This window comes from Hippoglossus stenolepis, chromosome 4 (genome assembly GCF_022539355.2).
Source record: "Hippoglossus stenolepis isolate QCI-W04-F060 chromosome 4, HSTE1.2, whole genome shotgun sequence".
Classification (NCBI taxonomy): Eukaryota; Metazoa; Chordata; class Actinopteri; order Pleuronectiformes; family Pleuronectidae; genus Hippoglossus; species Hippoglossus stenolepis.
The window spans coordinates 966587-982034 of NC_061486.1; the positions used below are offsets into that span (position 1 = coordinate 966587).

Here is a 15448-nt window from a genome sequence, read left to right on the forward strand (position 1 = left end):
ACGACTCTGGTGGGACTCGAACCCACAACCTTTGAATCACTTTGTCTGTGCTGATATTAGAACACTTGAAGATGATGATGCTAGAAGTCCAATGCGCTGTCCATTGCGCCACAGAGCCTCATGTTCTGTCTTTGTGTGTGTCCGATTCCGTGTTTTGAGACTTTCTAACGTTAAGACTAATGAGAAAAGACTTGATGGGAATCAAACCCAGAACCATTAAACAGTTTGGCTTTTCCAGTGTGATTAAATGCACATCACACACTCTTGAGATCAAGTAAGTCAGATATAGTACAGGACTCCGATTTTCCGCTTTATGATGCATAATGACGACTCTGGTGGGACTCGAACCCACAACCTTTGAATCACTTCCTCTGTGCTGATGTTAGAACACTTGAACATGATGATGCTAGAAGTCCAATGCGCTGTCCATTGCGCCACAGAGCCTCATGTTCCGTCTTTGTGTGTGTCCGATTCCGTGTTTTGAGACTTTCTAACGGTAAGACTAATGAGAAAAGACTTGATGGGAATCAAACCCATAACCATTAAACAGTTTGGCTTTTTCCAGTGTGATTAAATGCACATCACACACTCTTGAGATCAAGTAAGTCAGATATAGTACAGAATGTTAATTTTCCTGCTTTAAGATGCATAATGACGACTCTGGTGGGACTCGAACCCACAACCTTTGAATCACTTCCTCTGTGCTGATATTAGAACACTTGAACATGATGATGCTAGAAGTCCAATGCGCTGTCCATTGCGCCACAGAGCCTCATGTTCTGTCTTTGTGTGTGTCCGATTCCGTGTTTTGAGACTTTCTAACGGTAAGACTGATGACAAAAGACTTGATGGGAATCAAACCCAGAACCATTAAACAGTTTGGCTTTTCCAGTGTGATTAAATGCACATCACACACTTGAGATCAAGTAAGTCAGATATAGTACAGAATGTTAATTTTCCCGCTTTATGATGCATAATGACGACTCTGGTGGGACTCGAACCCACAACCTTTGAATCACTTCCTCTGTGCTGATATTAGAACACTTGAACATGATGATGCTAGAAGTCCAATGCGCTGTCCATTGCGCCACAGAGCCTCATGTTCTGTCTTTGTGTGTGTCCGATTCCGTGTTTTGAGACTTTCTAACGTTAAGACTGATGAGAAAAGACTTGATGGGAATCAAACCCAGAACCATTAAACAGTTTGGCTTTTTCCAGTGTGATTAAATGCACATCACACACTCTTGAGATCAAGTAAGTCAGATATAGTACAGAATGTTAATTTTCCCGCTTTAAGATGCATAATGACGACTCTGGTGGGACTCGAACCCACAACCTTTGAATCACTTTCTGATCTGATATTAGAACACTTGAACATGATGATGCTAGAAGTCCAATGCGCTGTCCATTGCGCCACAGAGCCTCATGTTCTGTATTTGTGTGTCCGATTCCGTGTTTTGAGACTTTCTAACGGTAAGACTAATGAGAAAAGACTTGATGGGAATCAAACCCAGAACCATTAAACAGTTTGGCTTTTTCCAGTGTGATTAAATGCACATCACACACTCTTGAGATCAAGTAAGTCAGATATAGTACAGGACTCAGATTTTCCGGCTTCATGATGTATAATGACGACTCTGGTGGGACTCGAACCCACAACCTTTGAATCACTTCCTCTGTGCTGATGTTAGAACACTTGAACATGATGATGCTAGAAGTCCAATGCGCTGTCCATTGCGCCACAGAGCCTCATGTTCTGTCTTTGTGTGTGTCCGATTCCGTGTTTTGAGACTTTCTAACGGTAAGACTAATGAGAAAAGACTTGATGGGAATCAAACCCAGAACCATTAAACAGTTTGGCTTTTTCCAGTGTGATTAAATGCACATCACACACTCTTGAGATCAAGTAAGTCAGATATAGTACAGAATGTTAATTTTCCAGCTTTATGATGCATAATGACGACTCTGGTGGGACTCGAACCCACAACCTTTGAATCACTTCCTCTGTGCTGATGTTAGAACACTTGAACATGATGATGCTAGAAGTCCAATGCGCTGTCCATTGCGCCACAGAGCCTCATGTTCCGTCTTTGTGTGTGTCCGATTCCGTGTTTTGAGACTTTCTAACGGTAAGACTGATGAGAAAAGACTTGATGGGAATCAAACCCAGAACCATTAAACAGTTTGGCTTTTTCCAGTGTGATTAAATGCACATCACACACTCTTGAGATCAAGTAAGTCAGATATAGTACAGAATGTTAATTTTCCCGCTTTATGATGCATAATGACGACTCTGGTGGGACTCGAACCCACAACCTTTGAATCACTTCCTCTGTGCTGATATTAGAACACTTGAACATGATGATGCTAGAAGTCCAATGCGCTGTCCATTGCGCCACAGAGCCTCATGTTCTGTCTTTGTGTGTGTCCGATTCCGTGTTTTGAGACTTTCTAACGTTAAGACTGATGAGAAAAGACTTGATGGGAATCAAACCCAGAACCATTAAACAGTTTGGCTTTTTCCAGTGTGATTAAATGCACATCACACACTCTTGAGATCAAGTAAGTCAGATATAGTACAGGACTCCGATTTTCCCGCTTCATGATGTATAATGACGACTCTGGTGGGACTCGAACCCACAACCTTTGAATCACTTCCTCTGTGCTGATGTTAGAACACTTGAACATGATGATGCTAGAAGTCCAATGCGCTGTCCATTGCGCCACAGAGCCTCATGTTCTGTCTTTGTGTGTGTCCGATTCCGTGTTTTGAGACTTTCTAACGGTAAGACTAATGAGAAAAGACTTGATGGGAATCAAACCCAGAACCATTAAACAGTTTGGCTTTTTCCAGTGTGATTAAATGCACATCACACACTCTTGAGATCAAGTAAGTCAGATATAGTACAGAATGTTAATTTTCCAGCTTTATGATGCATAATGACGACTCTGGTGGGACTCGAACCCACAACCTTTGAATCACTTCCTCTGTGCTGATGTTAGAACACTTGAACATGATGATGCTAGAAGTCCAATGCGCTGTCCATTGCGCCACAGAGCCTCATGTTCCGTCTTTGTGTGTGTCCGATTCCGTGTTTTGAGACTTTCTAACGGTAAGACTAATGAGAAAAGACTTGATGGGAATCAAACCCAGAACCATTAAACAGTTTGGCTTTTTCCAGTGTGATTAAATGCACATCACACACTCTTGAGATCAAGTAAGTCAGATATAGTACAGGACTCCGATTTTCCCGCTTCATGATGTATAATGACGACTCTGGTGGGACTCGAACCCACAACCTTTGAATCACTTCCTCTGTGCTGATATTAGAACACTTGAACATGATGATGCTAGAAGTCCAATGCGCTGTCCATTGCGCCACAGAGCCTCATGTTCTGTCTTTGTGTGTGTCCGATTCCGTGTTTTGAGACTTTCTAACGGTAAGACTGATGACAAAAGACGATGGGAATCAAACCCAGAACCATTAAACAGTTTGGCTTTTTCCAGTGTGATTAAATGCACATCACACTCTTGAGATCAAGTAAGTCAGATATAGTACAGAATGTTAATTTTCCCGCTTTATGATGCATAATGACGACTCTGGTGGGACTCGAACCCACAACCTTTGAATCACTTCCTCTGTGCTGATGTTAGAACACTTGAACATGATGATGCTAGAAGTCCAATGCGCTGTCCATTGCGCCACAGAGCCTCATGTTCTGTCTTTGTGTGTCCGATTCCGTGTTTTGAGACTTTCTAACGGTAAGACTAATGAGAAAAGACTTGATGGGAATCAAACCCAGAACCATTAAACAGTTTGGCTTTTAGTGTGATTAAATGCACATCACACACTCTTGAGATCAAGTAAGTCAGATATAGTACAGAATGTTAATTTTCCCGCTTTATGATGCATAATGACTCTGGTGGGACTCGAACCCACAACCTTTGAATCACTTCCTCTGTGCTGATGTTAGAACACTTGAACATGATGATGCTAGAAGTCCAATGCGCTGTCCATTGCGCCACAGAGCCTCATGTTCCGTCTTTGTGTGTGTCCGATTCCGTGTTTTGAGACTTTCTAACGTTAAGACTGATGAGAAAAGACTTGATGGGAATCAAACCCAGAACCATTAAACAGTTTGGCTTTTTCCAGTGTGATTAAATGCACATCACACACTCTTGAGATCAAGTAAGTCAGATATAGTACAGAATGTTAATTTTCCCGCTTTAAGATGCATAATGACGACTCTGGTGGGACTCGAACCCACAACCTTTGAATCACTTTCTCTGATCTGAAATTAGAACACTTGAACATGATGATGCTAGAAGTCCAATGCGCTGTCCATTGCGCCACAGAGCCTCATGTTCTGTATTTGTGTGTGTCCGATTCCGTGTTTTGAGACTTTCTAACGGTAAGACTAATGAGAAAAGACTTGATGGGAATCAAACCCAGAACCATTAAACAGTTTGGCTTTTTCCAGTGTGATTAAATGCACATCACACACTCTTGAGATCAAGTAAGTCAGATATAGTACAGGACTCAGATTTTCCGGCTTCATGATGTATAATGACGACTCTGGTGGGACTCGAACCCACAACCTTTGAATCACTTCCTCTGTGCTGATGTTAGAACACTTGAACATGATGATGCTAGAAGTCCAATGCGCTGTCCATTGCGCCACAGAGCCTCATGTTCTGTCTTTGTGTGTGTCCGATTCCGTGTTTTGAGACTTTCTAACGGTAAGACTAATGAGAAAAGACTTGATGGGAATCAAACCCAGAACCATTAAACAGTTTGGCTTTTTCCAGTGTGATTAAATGCACATCACACACTCTTGAGATCAAGTAAGTCAGATATAGTACAGATCCGATTTTCCCGCTTCATGATGTATAATGACGACTCTGGTGGGACTCGAACCCACAACCTTTGAATCACTTCCTCTGTGCTGATGTTAGAACACTTGAACATGATGATGCTAGAAGTCAATGCGCTGTCCATTGCGCCACAGAGCCTCATGTTCTGTCTTTGTGTGTCCGATTCCGTGTTTTGAGACTTTCTAACGGTAAGACTAATGAGAAAAGACTTGATGGGAATCAAACCCAGAACCATTAAACAGTTTGGCTTTTTCCAGTGTGATTAAATGCACATCACACACTCTTGAGATCAAGTAAGTCAGATATAGTACAGGACTCAATTTTCCCGCTTTATGATGTATAATGACGACTCTGGTGGGACTCGAACCCACAACCTTTGAATCACTTCCTCTGTGCTGATGTTAGAACACTTGAACATGATGATGCTAGAAGTCCAATGCGCTGTCCATTGCGCCACAGAGCCTCATGTTCTGTCTTTGTGTGTGTCGATTCCGTGTTTTGAGACTTTCTAACGGTAAGACTGATGACAAAAGACTTGATGGGAATCAAACCCAGAACCATTAAACAGTTTGGCTTTTCCAGTGTGATTAAATGCACATCACACACTCTTGAGATCAAGTAAGTCAGATATAGTACAGAATGTTAATTTTCCGCTTTATGATGCATAATGACGACTCTGGTGGGACTCAACCCACAACCTTTGAATCACTTCTTCTGTGCTGATGTTAGAACACTTGAACATGATGATGCTAGAAGTCAATGCGCTGTCCATTGCGCCACAGAGCCTCATGTTCTGTCTTTGTGTGTCCGATTCCGTGTTTTGAGACTTTCTAACGGTAAGACTAATGAGAAAAGACTTGATGGAATCAAACCCAGACCATTAAACAGTTTGGCTTTTTCCAGTGTGATTAAATGGACATCACACTCTGATCAAGTAAGTCAGATATAGTACAGGACTCGATTTTCCGCTTCATGATGTATAATGACGACTCTGGTGGGACTCGAACCCACAACCTTTGAATCACTTCCTCTGTGCTGATATTAGAACACTTGAACATGATGATGCTAGAAGTCCAATGCGCTGTCCATTGCGCCACAGAGCCTCATGTTCTGTCTTTGTGTGTGTCCGATTCCGTGTTTTGAGACTTTCTAACGGTAAGACTAAAAAAGACTTGATGGGAATCAAACCCAGAACCATTAAACAGTTTGGCTTTTTCCAGTGTGATTAAATGCACATCACACACTCTTGAGATCAAGTAAGTCAGATATAGTACAGAATGTTAATTTTCCCGCTTTATGATGCATAATGCGACTCTGGTGGGACTCGAACCCACAACCTTTGAATCACTTCCTCTGTGCTGATATTAGAACACTTGAACATGATGATGCTAGAAGTCCAATGCGCTGTCCATTGCGCCACAGAGCCTCATGTTCTGTCTTTGTGTGTGTCCGATTCCGTGTTTTGAGACTTTCTAACGGTAAGACTGATGACAAAAGACGATGGGAATCAAACCCAGAACCATTAAACAGTTTGGCTTTTTCCAGTGTGATTAAATGCACATCACACACTCTTGAGATCAAGTAAGTCAGATATAGTACAGAATGTTAATTTTCCTGCTTTAAGATGCATAATGACGACTCTGGTGGGACTCGAACCCACAACCTTTGAATCACTTTGTCTGTGCTGATATTAGAACACTTGAACATGATGATGCTAGAAGTCCAATGCGCTGTCCATTGCGCCACAGAGCCTCATGTTCTGTCTTTGTGTGTCCGATTCCGTGTTTTGAGACTTTCTAACGTTAAGACTGATGAGAAAAGACTTGATGGGAATCAAACCCAGAACCATTAAACAGTTTGGCTTTTTCCAGTGTGATTAAATGCACATCACACACTCTTGAGATCAAGTAAGTCAGATATAGTACAGAATGTTAATTTTCCTGCTTTAAGATGCATAATGACGACTCTGGTGGGACTCGAACCCACAACCTTTGAATCACTTTCTGATCTGAAATTAGAACACTTGAACATGATGATGCTAGAAGTCCAATGCGCTGTCCATTGCGCCACAGAGCCTCATGTTCCGTCTTTGTGTGTGTCCGATTCCGTGTTTTGAGACTTTCTAACGGTAAGACTAATGAGAAAAGACTTGATGGGAATCAAACCCAGAACCATTAAACAGTTTGGCTTTTCCAGTGTGATTAAATGCACATCACACACTCTTGAGATCAAGTAAGTCAGATATAGTACAGGACTCAGATTTTCCAGCTTCATGATGTATAATGACGACTCTGGTGGGACTCGAACCCACAACCTTTGAATCACTTCCTCTGTGCTGATGTTAGAACACTTGAACATGATGATGCTAGAAGTCCAATGCGCTGTCCATTGCGCCACAGAGCCTCATGTTCTGTCTTTGTGTGTGCGATTCCGTGTTTTGAGACTTTCTAACGGTAAGACTAATGAGAAAAGACTTGATGGGAATCAAACCCAGAACCATTAAACAGTTTGGCTTTTTCCAGTGTGATTAAATGCACATCACACTCTTGAGATCAAGTAAGTCAGATATAGTACAGAATGTTAATTTTCCAGCTTTATGATGCATAATGACGACTCTGGTGGGACTCGAACCCACAACCTTTGAATCACTTCCGTGCTGATGTTAGAACACTTGAACATGATGATGCTAGAAGTCCAATGCGCTGTCCATTGCGCCACAGAGCCTCATGTTCTGTCTTTGTGTGTCCGATTCGTGTTTGAGACTTTCTAACGGTAAGACTGATGAGAAAAGACTTGATGGGAATCAAACCCAGAACCATTAAACAGTTTGGCTTTTTCCAGTGTGATTAAATGCACATCACACACTCTTGAGATCAAGTAAGTCAGATATAGTACAGAATGTTAATTTTCCGCTTTATGATGCATAATGACGACTCTGGTGGGACTCGAACCCACAACCTTTGAATCACTTCTCCTGTGCTGATATTAGAACACTTGAACATGATGATGCTAGAAGTCCAATGCGCTGTCCATTGCGCCACAGAGCCTCATGTTCTGTCTTTGTGTGTGTCCGATTCCGTGTTTTGAGACTTTCTAACGTTAAGACTGATGAGAAAAGACTTGATGGGAATCAAACCCAGAACCATTAAACAGTTTGGCTTTTCCAGTGTGATTAAATGCATCACACACTTTGAGTTAGTAAGTCAGATATAGTACAGACTTGATTTTCCCGCTTCATGATGTATAATGACGACTCTGGTGGGACTCAACCCACAACCTTTGAATCACTTCCTCTGTGCTGATGTTAGAACACTTGAACATGATGATGCTAGAAGTCCAATGCGCTGTCCATTGCGCCACAGAGCCTCATGTTCTGTCTTTGTGTGTGTCCGATTCCGTGTTTTGAGACTTTCTAACGGTAAGACTAATGAGAAAAGACTTGATGGGAATCAAACCCAGAACCATTAAACAGTTTGGCTTTTTCCAGTGTGATTAAATGCACATCACACACTCTTGAGATCAAGTAAGTCAGATATAGTACAGAATGTTAATTTTCCAGCTTTATGATGCATAATGACGACTCTGGTGGGACTCGAACCCACAACCTTTGAATCACTTCCTCTGTGCTGATGTTAGAACACTTGAACATGATGATGCTAGAAGTCCAATGCGCTGTCCATTGCGCCACAGAGCCTCATGTTCTGTCTTTGTGTGTGTCGATTCCGGTTTTGAGACTTTCTAACGGTAAGACTATGAGAAAGACTTGATGGGAATCAAACCCAGAACATTAAACAGTTTGCTTTTCCAGTGATTAAAACATCACACTGAGATCAAGTAAGTCAGATATAGTACAGAATGATTTCCATGATGAATGACGACTCTGGACTCGAACCACAACCTTGAATCACTTCCTCGTGCTGATATTAGAACACTAACATGATGATGCTGAAGTCAATGCGCTGTCATTGCGCCACAGAGCCTCATGTTCTGTCTTTGTGTGTGTCCGATTCCGTGTTTTGAGACTTTCTAACGGTAAGACTGATGACAAAAGACTTGATGGGAATCAAACCCAGAACCATTAAACAGTTTGGCTTTTTCCAGTGTGATTAAATGCACATCACACACTCTTGAGATCAAGTAAGTCAGATATAGTACAGAATGTTAATTTTCCCGCTTTATGATGCATAATGACGACTCTGGTGGGACTCGAACCCACAACCTTTGAATCACTTCCTCTGTGCTGATGTTAGAACACTTGAACATGATGATGCTATTGTACATGAAGTCCAATGCGCTGTCCATTGCGCCACAGAGCCTCATGTTCTGTCTTTGTGTGTGTCCGATTCCGTGTTTTGAGACTTTCTAACGTTAAGACTGATGAGAAAAGACTGGATGGGAATCAAACCCAGAACCATTAAACAGTTTGGCTTTTTCCAGTGTGATTAAATGCACATCACACACTCTTGAGATCAAGTAAGTCAGATATAGTACAGAATGTTAATTTTCCCGCTTAAGATGCATAATCACTGACACCACAACCTTTGAATCACTTTCTGTTGATTAGAACACTTGAACATGATGTGCTAGAAGTCAATCGTGTCCATTCGCCAGAGCCTCATGTTTTCTGTGTGTGTCCGATGTGTTTGAGACTTCAACGTAAGACTAATAGACTGATGAATCAAACCGAACCATTAAACAGTTGGTCAGTGGATTAAATGCATCACACCTCTGAGATCAAGTAAGTCAGATATAGTACAGGACTCAGATTTTCCAGCTTCATGATGTATAATGACGACTCTGGTGGGACTCGAACCCACAACCTTTGAATCACTTCCTCTGTGCTGATGTTAGAACACTTGAACATGATGATGCTGAAGTCAATGCGCTGTCCATTGCGCCAGAGCCTCATGTTCTGTCTTTGTGTGTCGATTCCGGTTTGAGACTTTTAACGGTAGACTAATGATGTACACGAAGTAGATATATACGAATTTAATTTCTTGGCATAGACTTGGGAACCACAACCTTTGAATCACTTTGTGCTGATGTTAGAACACTTGAACATGATGATGCTAGAAGTCCAATGCGCTGTCATTGCCCCAGGTGTCTGTCTTTGGTATTGAGACTTTCAAGAGACTAATGAGAAAGACTTGATGGGAATCAAACCCAGAACCATTAAACAGTTTGCTTTTCCAGTGATTAATGCACATCACACACTCTTGAGATCAAGTAAGTCAGATATAGTACAGGACTCGATTTTCCCCTTCATGATGTATAATGACGACTCTGGTGGGACTCGAACCCACAACCTTTGAATCACTTCCTCTGTGCTGATGTTAGAACACTTGAACATGATGATGCTAGAAGTCCAATGCGCTGTCCATTGCGCCACAGAGCCTCATGTTCCATCTTTGTGTGTGTCCGATTCCGTGTTTTGAGACTTTCTAACGGTAAGACTGATGACAAAAGACTTGATGGGAATCAAACCCAGAACCATTAAACAGTTTGGCTTTTTCCAGTGTGATTAAATGCACATCACACACTCTTGAGATCAAGTAAGTCAGATATAGTACAGAATGTTAATTTTCCCGCTTTATGATGCATAATGACGACTCTGGTGGGACTCGAACCCACAACCTTTGAATCACTTCCTCTGTGCTGATGTTAGAACACTTGAACATGATGATGCTAGAAGTCCAATGCGCTGTCCATTGCGCCACAGAGCCTCATGTTCTGTCTTTGTGTGTGTCCGATTCCGTGTTTTGAGACTTTCTAACGTTAAGACTGATGAGAAAAGACTGATGGAATCAAACCCAGAACCATTAAACAGTTTGGCTTTTTCCAGTGTGATTAAATGCACATCACACACTCTTGAGATCAAGTAAGTCAGATATAGTACAGAATGTTAATTTTCCCGCTTTATGATGCATAATGACGACTCTGGTGGGACTCGAACCCACAACCTTTGAATCACTTCCTCTGTGCTGATGTTAGAACACTTGAACATGATGATGCTAGAAGTCCAATGCGCTGTCCATTGCGCCACAGAGCCTCATGTTCTGTCTTTGTGTGTCCGATCCGTGTTTTGAGACTTTCTAACGTTAAGACTGATGAGAAAAGACTGGATGGGAATCAAACCCAGAACCATTAAACAGTTTGGCTTTTCCAGTGTGATTAAATGCACATCACACACTCTTGAGATCAAGTAAGTCAGATATAGTACAGGACTGATTTTCCCGCTTCATGATGACGATTGACTCTGGTGGGACTCGAACCCACAACTTTGAATCACTTCCTCTGTGCTGATATTAGAACACTTGAACATGATGATGCTAGAAGTCAATGCGCTGTCCATTGCGCCACAGAGCCTCATGTTCTGTCTTTGTGTGTGTCGATTCCGTGTTTTGAGACTTTCTAACGGTAAGACTGATGAGAAAAGACTTGATGGGAATCAAACCCAGAACCATTAAACAGTTTGGCTTTTCCAGTGTGATTAAATGCACCACACACTCTGAGATCAAGTAAGTCAGATATAGTACAGGACTCAATTTTCCCGCTTTATGATGCATAATGACGACTCTGGTGGGACTCAAACCACAACCTTTGAATCACTTCCTCTGTGCTGATGTTAGAACACTTGAACATGATGATGCTAGAAGTCCAATGCGCTGTCCATTGCGCCACAGAGCCTCATGTTCCGTCTTTGTGTGTGTCCGATTCCGTGTTTTGAGACTTTCTAACGGTAAGACTGATGAGAAAAGACTTGATGGGAATCAAACCCAGAACCATTAAACAGTTTGGCTTTTCCAGTGTGATTAAATGCACATCACACACTCTTGAGATCAAGTAAGTCAGATATAGTACAGAATGTTAATTTTCCGCTTTATGATGCATAATGACGACTCTGGTGGGACTCGAACCCACAACCTTTGAATCACTTCCTCTGTGCTGATATTAGAACACTTGAACATGATGATGCTAGAAGTCCAATGCGCTGTCCATTGCGCCACAGAGCCTCATGTTCTGTCTTTGTGTGTGTCGATTCCGTGTTTTGAGACTTTCTAACGTTAAGACTGATGAGAAAGACTTGATGGAATCAAACCCAGAACCATTAAACAGTTTGGCTTTTCCAGTGTGATTAAATGCACATCACACACTCTTGAGATCAAGTAAGTCAGATATAGACAGAATGTTAATTTTCCGCTTTATGATGCATAATGACGACTCTGGTGGGACTCGAACCCACAACCTTTGAATCACTTCTCTGTGCTGAATTAGAACACTTGAACATGATGATGCTAGAAGTCCAATGCGCTGTCCATTGCGCCACAGAGCCTCATGTTCTGTCTTTGTGTGTGTCCGATTCCGTGTTTTGAGACTTTCTAACGGTAAGACTGATGAGAAAAGACTTGATGGGAATCAAACCCAGAACCATTAAACAGTTTGGCTTTTTCCAGTGTGATTAAATGCACATCACACACTCTTGAGATCAAGTAAGTCAGATATAGTACAGGACTCAGATTTTCCCGCTTCATGATGTATAATGACGACTCTGGTGGGACTCGAACCCACAACCTTTGAATCACTTCCTCTGTGCTGATGTTAGAACACTTGAACATGATGATGCTAGAAGTCCAATGCGCTGTCCATTGCGCCACAGAGCCTCATGTTCCATCTTTGTGTGTGTCCGATTCCGTGTTTTGAGACTTTCTAACGGTAAGACTGATGACAAAAGACTTGATGGGAATCAAACCCAGAACCATTAAACAGTTTGGCTTTTTCCAGTGTGATTAAATGCACATCACACACTCTTGAGATCAAGTAAGTCAGATATAGTACAGGACGTCGATTTTCCCGCTTCATGATGTATAATGACGACTCTGGTGGGACTCGAACCCACAACCTTTGAATCACTTCCTCTGTGCTGATGTTAGAACACTTGAACATGATGATGCTAGAAGTCCAATGCGCTGTCCATTGCGCCACAGAGCCTCATGTTCTGTCTTTGTGTGTCCGATTCCGTGTTTTGAGACTTTCTAACGGTAAGACTGATGAGAAAAGACTTGATGGGAATCAAACCCAGAACCATTAAACAGTTTGGCTTTTTCCAGTGTGATTAAATGCACATCACACACTCTTGAGATCAAGTAAGTCAGATATAGTACAGAATGTTAATTTTCCCGCTTTATGATGCATAATGACGACTCTGGTGGGACTCGAACCCACAACCTTTGAATCACTTCCTCTGTGCTGATGTTAGAACACTTGAACATGATGATGCTAGAAGTCCAATGCGCTGTCCATTGCGCCACAGAGCCTCATGTTCCATCGTTGTGTGTGTCCGATTCCGTGTTTTGAGACTTTCTAACGGTAAGACTGATGACAAAAGACTGGATGGGAATCAAACCCAGAACCATTAAACAGTTTGGCTTTTTCCAGTGTGATTAAATGCACATCACACACTCTTGAGATCAGGTAAGTCGACATCAGAGAGTTTGGACGCCACAGAGCCATAGAGAGGAGGAGACTGAAAGAGGAGGATGATATGAAAGGGAGGACAGAGAGAGAAATTATCCTCTTTCATTCTTTCCTCTTCACCTTTGAACTTTGCTTTTTTCTCCTGTCTTTTTGTCAATTTCTTCTTCTCCTTTATTCAAACTTGAACTCTTCTCCTCCTTGTTTTTTTGATCTTTTCTTCCTTTTCCCTTGGATCTCTTGTTCCCCTCTCATTTCTCTGTTTCTGTGTATGTCTTCTTTCTTCTTTGGACTTGTGCTTCTCTCTTTCCCTGGCTCTCTTTTTACTCATCTTCCCATCTCCCTCCACCTATTCTTTTTTTTATTTATTCCTTAAACTTTCTTTCTCTTCTTTTCCTCCCACATTCATTTCTCTTGCTTTTCTTGACTCTTCTATCATGTCCTGTTACACTTTTCTCCTTTTTTATTTGTGTGGATTTTTCCTTTTTTCTCCTCCTCTCATCGTCTGTTTCCAAACCTGTCGTCCTCGTCTTTCTTTTCTATAAAAACTATTTAAATCGTGAAAAAGTTGTTTCCTCTGTTTGTTCTCCTTCTTCTAAAGTGTCTCTCTCGCTCTCTTGGACGAGGCGCTGCTTGTGGTGTTGAGGCTCGCTCGTCCGTTCGTGATCCAGGGACCACAACGCAACACACACACACGCAACACACACACACACACACACACACACACACACACACACATGCATACGCAGACACACACACACACGCTACATACCACAGCTGTAAGTGCTTCTTGGCAAAGATGCGGAGAGATTAGGACAACATGGCTCGGCCAAACCCACATTCAGAGGAGCAAGCACGCACAAACACACACACACACACATGCACAAACACACACACACGCACAAACACACACAAACACACACACACACATTGTGAGTCTGTAATCAGTCAGCAGGGTTGGAAAGCTTCTCCTCTCTTCTGCTAATTAAAGACCATAAAATAGCCGAATTCTGACTTAATGAACACAATCTGCTGCTTCACCAACAGAAGTGAAAGTGAGGCCCTGGAGGAGCCGTCGACCGGAGCAGAGAGAAACCTCATGGTGCTGTTCATCCAGAACGAGCAGCGAGCAGCAGGTTGATACAGATGGACGTCCTCCACTCGTCACATGGTGTTCAGCTCTCTAAGAACTGGCTCCACTCGTCACATGGTGTTCAGCTCTCTAAGAACTGGCTCCACACGTCACATGGTGTTCAGCTCTCTAAGAACTGGCTCCACTCGTCACATGGTGTTCAGCTCTCTAAGAACTGGCTCCACACGTCACATGGTGTTCAGCTCTCTAAGAACTGGCTCCACACGTCACATGGTGTTCAGCTCTCTAAGAACTGGCTCCACTCGTCACATGGTGTTCAGCTCTCTAGGAACTGGCTCCACTCGTCACATGGTGTTCAGCTCTCTAAGAACTGGCTCCACTGTCACATGGTGTTCAGCTCTCTAAGAACTGGCTCCACTCCCATGGTGTTCAGCTCTCTAAGAACTGGCTCCACTCGTCACATGGTGTTCAGCTCTCTAAGAACTGGCTCCACTCGTCACATGGTGTTCAGCTCTCTAAGAACTGGCTCCACACGTCACATGGTGTTCAGCTCTCTAAGAACTGGCTCCACACGTCACATGGTGTTCAGCTCTCTAAGAACTGGCTCCACACGTCACATGGTGTTCAGCTCTCTAAGAACTGGCTCCACAGGTCACATGGTGTTCAGCTCTCTAAGAACTGGCTCCACACTCTCACATGGTGTTCAGCTCTCTAGAACCTCCACGTCACATGGTGTTCAGCTCTCTAAGAACTGGCTCCACTCGTCACATGGTGTTCAGCTCTCTAAGAACTGGCTCCACACATGGTGTTCAGCTCTTAAGAACTGGCTCCACGTCACATGGTGTTCAGCTCTCTAAGAACTGGCTCCACACGTCACATGGTGTTCAGCTCTCTAAGAACTGGCTCCACACGTCACATGGTGTTCAGCTCTCTAAGAACTGGCTCCACAGACACAAACTTAAAAAGTAAAACAGTGAGTGGTGTTCAGCTGCAATATGACACTTCAC

At 42.6% G+C, this 15448-nt stretch overlaps 32 non-coding genes across 32 annotated transcripts; all 32 read right to left on the reverse strand.

Moving 5' to 3' along the window:
* Position 1: 1 nt before the first annotated feature.
* trnar-ucu lies at positions 2 to 118 on the reverse strand. The gene is made up of 2 exons: positions 82 to 118; positions 2 to 37 (listed from the first exon to the last, which is right to left on the reverse strand). It is a non-coding gene; the product is annotated as a tRNA-Arg (tRNA).
* Positions 119 to 327: 209 nt separating this feature from the next.
* On the reverse strand, positions 328 to 444 carry trnar-ucu. Its single transcript has 2 exons — positions 408 to 444; positions 328 to 363 (listed from the first exon to the last, which is right to left on the reverse strand). It is a non-coding gene; the product is annotated as a tRNA-Arg (tRNA).
* Positions 445 to 655: 211 nt separating this feature from the next.
* On the reverse strand, positions 656 to 772 carry trnar-ucu. Its single transcript has 2 exons — positions 736 to 772; positions 656 to 691 (listed from the first exon to the last, which is right to left on the reverse strand). It is a non-coding gene; the product is annotated as a tRNA-Arg (tRNA).
* Positions 773 to 980: 208 nt separating this feature from the next.
* On the reverse strand, positions 981 to 1097 carry trnar-ucu. Its single transcript has 2 exons — positions 1061 to 1097; positions 981 to 1016 (listed from the first exon to the last, which is right to left on the reverse strand). It is a non-coding gene; the product is annotated as a tRNA-Arg (tRNA).
* Positions 1098 to 1308: 211 nt separating this feature from the next.
* trnar-ucu lies at positions 1309 to 1423 on the reverse strand. The gene is made up of 2 exons: positions 1387 to 1423; positions 1309 to 1344 (listed from the first exon to the last, which is right to left on the reverse strand). It is a non-coding gene; the product is annotated as a tRNA-Arg (tRNA).
* A 209-nt stretch (positions 1424 to 1632) lies between these two features.
* Positions 1633 to 1749, reverse strand: trnar-ucu. The gene is made up of 2 exons: positions 1713 to 1749; positions 1633 to 1668 (listed from the first exon to the last, which is right to left on the reverse strand). It is a non-coding gene; the product is annotated as a tRNA-Arg (tRNA).
* A 211-nt stretch (positions 1750 to 1960) lies between these two features.
* trnar-ucu lies at positions 1961 to 2077 on the reverse strand. The gene is made up of 2 exons: positions 2041 to 2077; positions 1961 to 1996 (listed from the first exon to the last, which is right to left on the reverse strand). It is a non-coding gene; the product is annotated as a tRNA-Arg (tRNA).
* A 211-nt stretch (positions 2078 to 2288) lies between these two features.
* On the reverse strand, positions 2289 to 2405 carry trnar-ucu. Its single transcript has 2 exons — positions 2369 to 2405; positions 2289 to 2324 (listed from the first exon to the last, which is right to left on the reverse strand). It is a non-coding gene; the product is annotated as a tRNA-Arg (tRNA).
* Positions 2406 to 2616: 211 nt separating this feature from the next.
* trnar-ucu lies at positions 2617 to 2733 on the reverse strand. The gene is made up of 2 exons: positions 2697 to 2733; positions 2617 to 2652 (listed from the first exon to the last, which is right to left on the reverse strand). It is a non-coding gene; the product is annotated as a tRNA-Arg (tRNA).
* Positions 2734 to 2944: 211 nt separating this feature from the next.
* trnar-ucu lies at positions 2945 to 3061 on the reverse strand. The gene is made up of 2 exons: positions 3025 to 3061; positions 2945 to 2980 (listed from the first exon to the last, which is right to left on the reverse strand). It is a non-coding gene; the product is annotated as a tRNA-Arg (tRNA).
* Positions 3062 to 3272: 211 nt separating this feature from the next.
* On the reverse strand, positions 3273 to 3389 carry trnar-ucu. Its single transcript has 2 exons — positions 3353 to 3389; positions 3273 to 3308 (listed from the first exon to the last, which is right to left on the reverse strand). It is a non-coding gene; the product is annotated as a tRNA-Arg (tRNA).
* Positions 3390 to 3596: 207 nt separating this feature from the next.
* trnar-ucu lies at positions 3597 to 3713 on the reverse strand. Its single transcript has 2 exons — positions 3677 to 3713; positions 3597 to 3632 (listed from the first exon to the last, which is right to left on the reverse strand). It is a non-coding gene; the product is annotated as a tRNA-Arg (tRNA).
* Positions 3714 to 3916: 203 nt separating this feature from the next.
* On the reverse strand, positions 3917 to 4033 carry trnar-ucu. The gene is made up of 2 exons: positions 3997 to 4033; positions 3917 to 3952 (listed from the first exon to the last, which is right to left on the reverse strand). It is a non-coding gene; the product is annotated as a tRNA-Arg (tRNA).
* A 211-nt stretch (positions 4034 to 4244) lies between these two features.
* trnar-ucu lies at positions 4245 to 4361 on the reverse strand. The gene is made up of 2 exons: positions 4325 to 4361; positions 4245 to 4280 (listed from the first exon to the last, which is right to left on the reverse strand). It is a non-coding gene; the product is annotated as a tRNA-Arg (tRNA).
* Positions 4362 to 4572: 211 nt separating this feature from the next.
* Positions 4573 to 4689, reverse strand: trnar-ucu. The gene is made up of 2 exons: positions 4653 to 4689; positions 4573 to 4608 (listed from the first exon to the last, which is right to left on the reverse strand). It is a non-coding gene; the product is annotated as a tRNA-Arg (tRNA).
* Positions 4690 to 5222: 533 nt separating this feature from the next.
* Positions 5223 to 5339, reverse strand: trnar-ucu. Its single transcript has 2 exons — positions 5303 to 5339; positions 5223 to 5258 (listed from the first exon to the last, which is right to left on the reverse strand). It is a non-coding gene; the product is annotated as a tRNA-Arg (tRNA).
* A 523-nt stretch (positions 5340 to 5862) lies between these two features.
* Positions 5863 to 5979, reverse strand: trnar-ucu. Its single transcript has 2 exons — positions 5943 to 5979; positions 5863 to 5898 (listed from the first exon to the last, which is right to left on the reverse strand). It is a non-coding gene; the product is annotated as a tRNA-Arg (tRNA).
* A 206-nt stretch (positions 5980 to 6185) lies between these two features.
* trnar-ucu lies at positions 6186 to 6302 on the reverse strand. Its single transcript has 2 exons — positions 6266 to 6302; positions 6186 to 6221 (listed from the first exon to the last, which is right to left on the reverse strand). It is a non-coding gene; the product is annotated as a tRNA-Arg (tRNA).
* Positions 6303 to 6511: 209 nt separating this feature from the next.
* trnar-ucu lies at positions 6512 to 6628 on the reverse strand. Its single transcript has 2 exons — positions 6592 to 6628; positions 6512 to 6547 (listed from the first exon to the last, which is right to left on the reverse strand). It is a non-coding gene; the product is annotated as a tRNA-Arg (tRNA).
* A 209-nt stretch (positions 6629 to 6837) lies between these two features.
* On the reverse strand, positions 6838 to 6952 carry trnar-ucu. The gene is made up of 2 exons: positions 6916 to 6952; positions 6838 to 6873 (listed from the first exon to the last, which is right to left on the reverse strand). It is a non-coding gene; the product is annotated as a tRNA-Arg (tRNA).
* A 210-nt stretch (positions 6953 to 7162) lies between these two features.
* trnar-ucu lies at positions 7163 to 7279 on the reverse strand. The gene is made up of 2 exons: positions 7243 to 7279; positions 7163 to 7198 (listed from the first exon to the last, which is right to left on the reverse strand). It is a non-coding gene; the product is annotated as a tRNA-Arg (tRNA).
* A 207-nt stretch (positions 7280 to 7486) lies between these two features.
* On the reverse strand, positions 7487 to 7600 carry trnar-ucu. The gene is made up of 2 exons: positions 7564 to 7600; positions 7487 to 7522 (listed from the first exon to the last, which is right to left on the reverse strand). It is a non-coding gene; the product is annotated as a tRNA-Arg (tRNA).
* A 206-nt stretch (positions 7601 to 7806) lies between these two features.
* Positions 7807 to 7923, reverse strand: trnar-ucu. Its single transcript has 2 exons — positions 7887 to 7923; positions 7807 to 7842 (listed from the first exon to the last, which is right to left on the reverse strand). It is a non-coding gene; the product is annotated as a tRNA-Arg (tRNA).
* A 530-nt stretch (positions 7924 to 8453) lies between these two features.
* Positions 8454 to 8570, reverse strand: trnar-ucu. The gene is made up of 2 exons: positions 8534 to 8570; positions 8454 to 8489 (listed from the first exon to the last, which is right to left on the reverse strand). It is a non-coding gene; the product is annotated as a tRNA-Arg (tRNA).
* Positions 8571 to 10154: 1584 nt separating this feature from the next.
* Positions 10155 to 10271, reverse strand: trnar-ucu. The gene is made up of 2 exons: positions 10235 to 10271; positions 10155 to 10190 (listed from the first exon to the last, which is right to left on the reverse strand). It is a non-coding gene; the product is annotated as a tRNA-Arg (tRNA).
* A 211-nt stretch (positions 10272 to 10482) lies between these two features.
* On the reverse strand, positions 10483 to 10599 carry trnar-ucu. Its single transcript has 2 exons — positions 10563 to 10599; positions 10483 to 10518 (listed from the first exon to the last, which is right to left on the reverse strand). It is a non-coding gene; the product is annotated as a tRNA-Arg (tRNA).
* Positions 10600 to 10808: 209 nt separating this feature from the next.
* Positions 10809 to 10925, reverse strand: trnar-ucu. The gene is made up of 2 exons: positions 10889 to 10925; positions 10809 to 10844 (listed from the first exon to the last, which is right to left on the reverse strand). It is a non-coding gene; the product is annotated as a tRNA-Arg (tRNA).
* Positions 10926 to 11772: 847 nt separating this feature from the next.
* trnar-ucu lies at positions 11773 to 11889 on the reverse strand. The gene is made up of 2 exons: positions 11853 to 11889; positions 11773 to 11808 (listed from the first exon to the last, which is right to left on the reverse strand). It is a non-coding gene; the product is annotated as a tRNA-Arg (tRNA).
* A 205-nt stretch (positions 11890 to 12094) lies between these two features.
* Positions 12095 to 12209, reverse strand: trnar-ucu. Its single transcript has 2 exons — positions 12173 to 12209; positions 12095 to 12130 (listed from the first exon to the last, which is right to left on the reverse strand). It is a non-coding gene; the product is annotated as a tRNA-Arg (tRNA).
* A 211-nt stretch (positions 12210 to 12420) lies between these two features.
* trnar-ucu lies at positions 12421 to 12537 on the reverse strand. Its single transcript has 2 exons — positions 12501 to 12537; positions 12421 to 12456 (listed from the first exon to the last, which is right to left on the reverse strand). It is a non-coding gene; the product is annotated as a tRNA-Arg (tRNA).
* Positions 12538 to 12748: 211 nt separating this feature from the next.
* On the reverse strand, positions 12749 to 12865 carry trnar-ucu. Its single transcript has 2 exons — positions 12829 to 12865; positions 12749 to 12784 (listed from the first exon to the last, which is right to left on the reverse strand). It is a non-coding gene; the product is annotated as a tRNA-Arg (tRNA).
* Positions 12866 to 13074: 209 nt separating this feature from the next.
* trnar-ucu lies at positions 13075 to 13191 on the reverse strand. Its single transcript has 2 exons — positions 13155 to 13191; positions 13075 to 13110 (listed from the first exon to the last, which is right to left on the reverse strand). It is a non-coding gene; the product is annotated as a tRNA-Arg (tRNA).
* Between the last annotated feature and the right edge of the window lie 2257 nt (positions 13192 to 15448).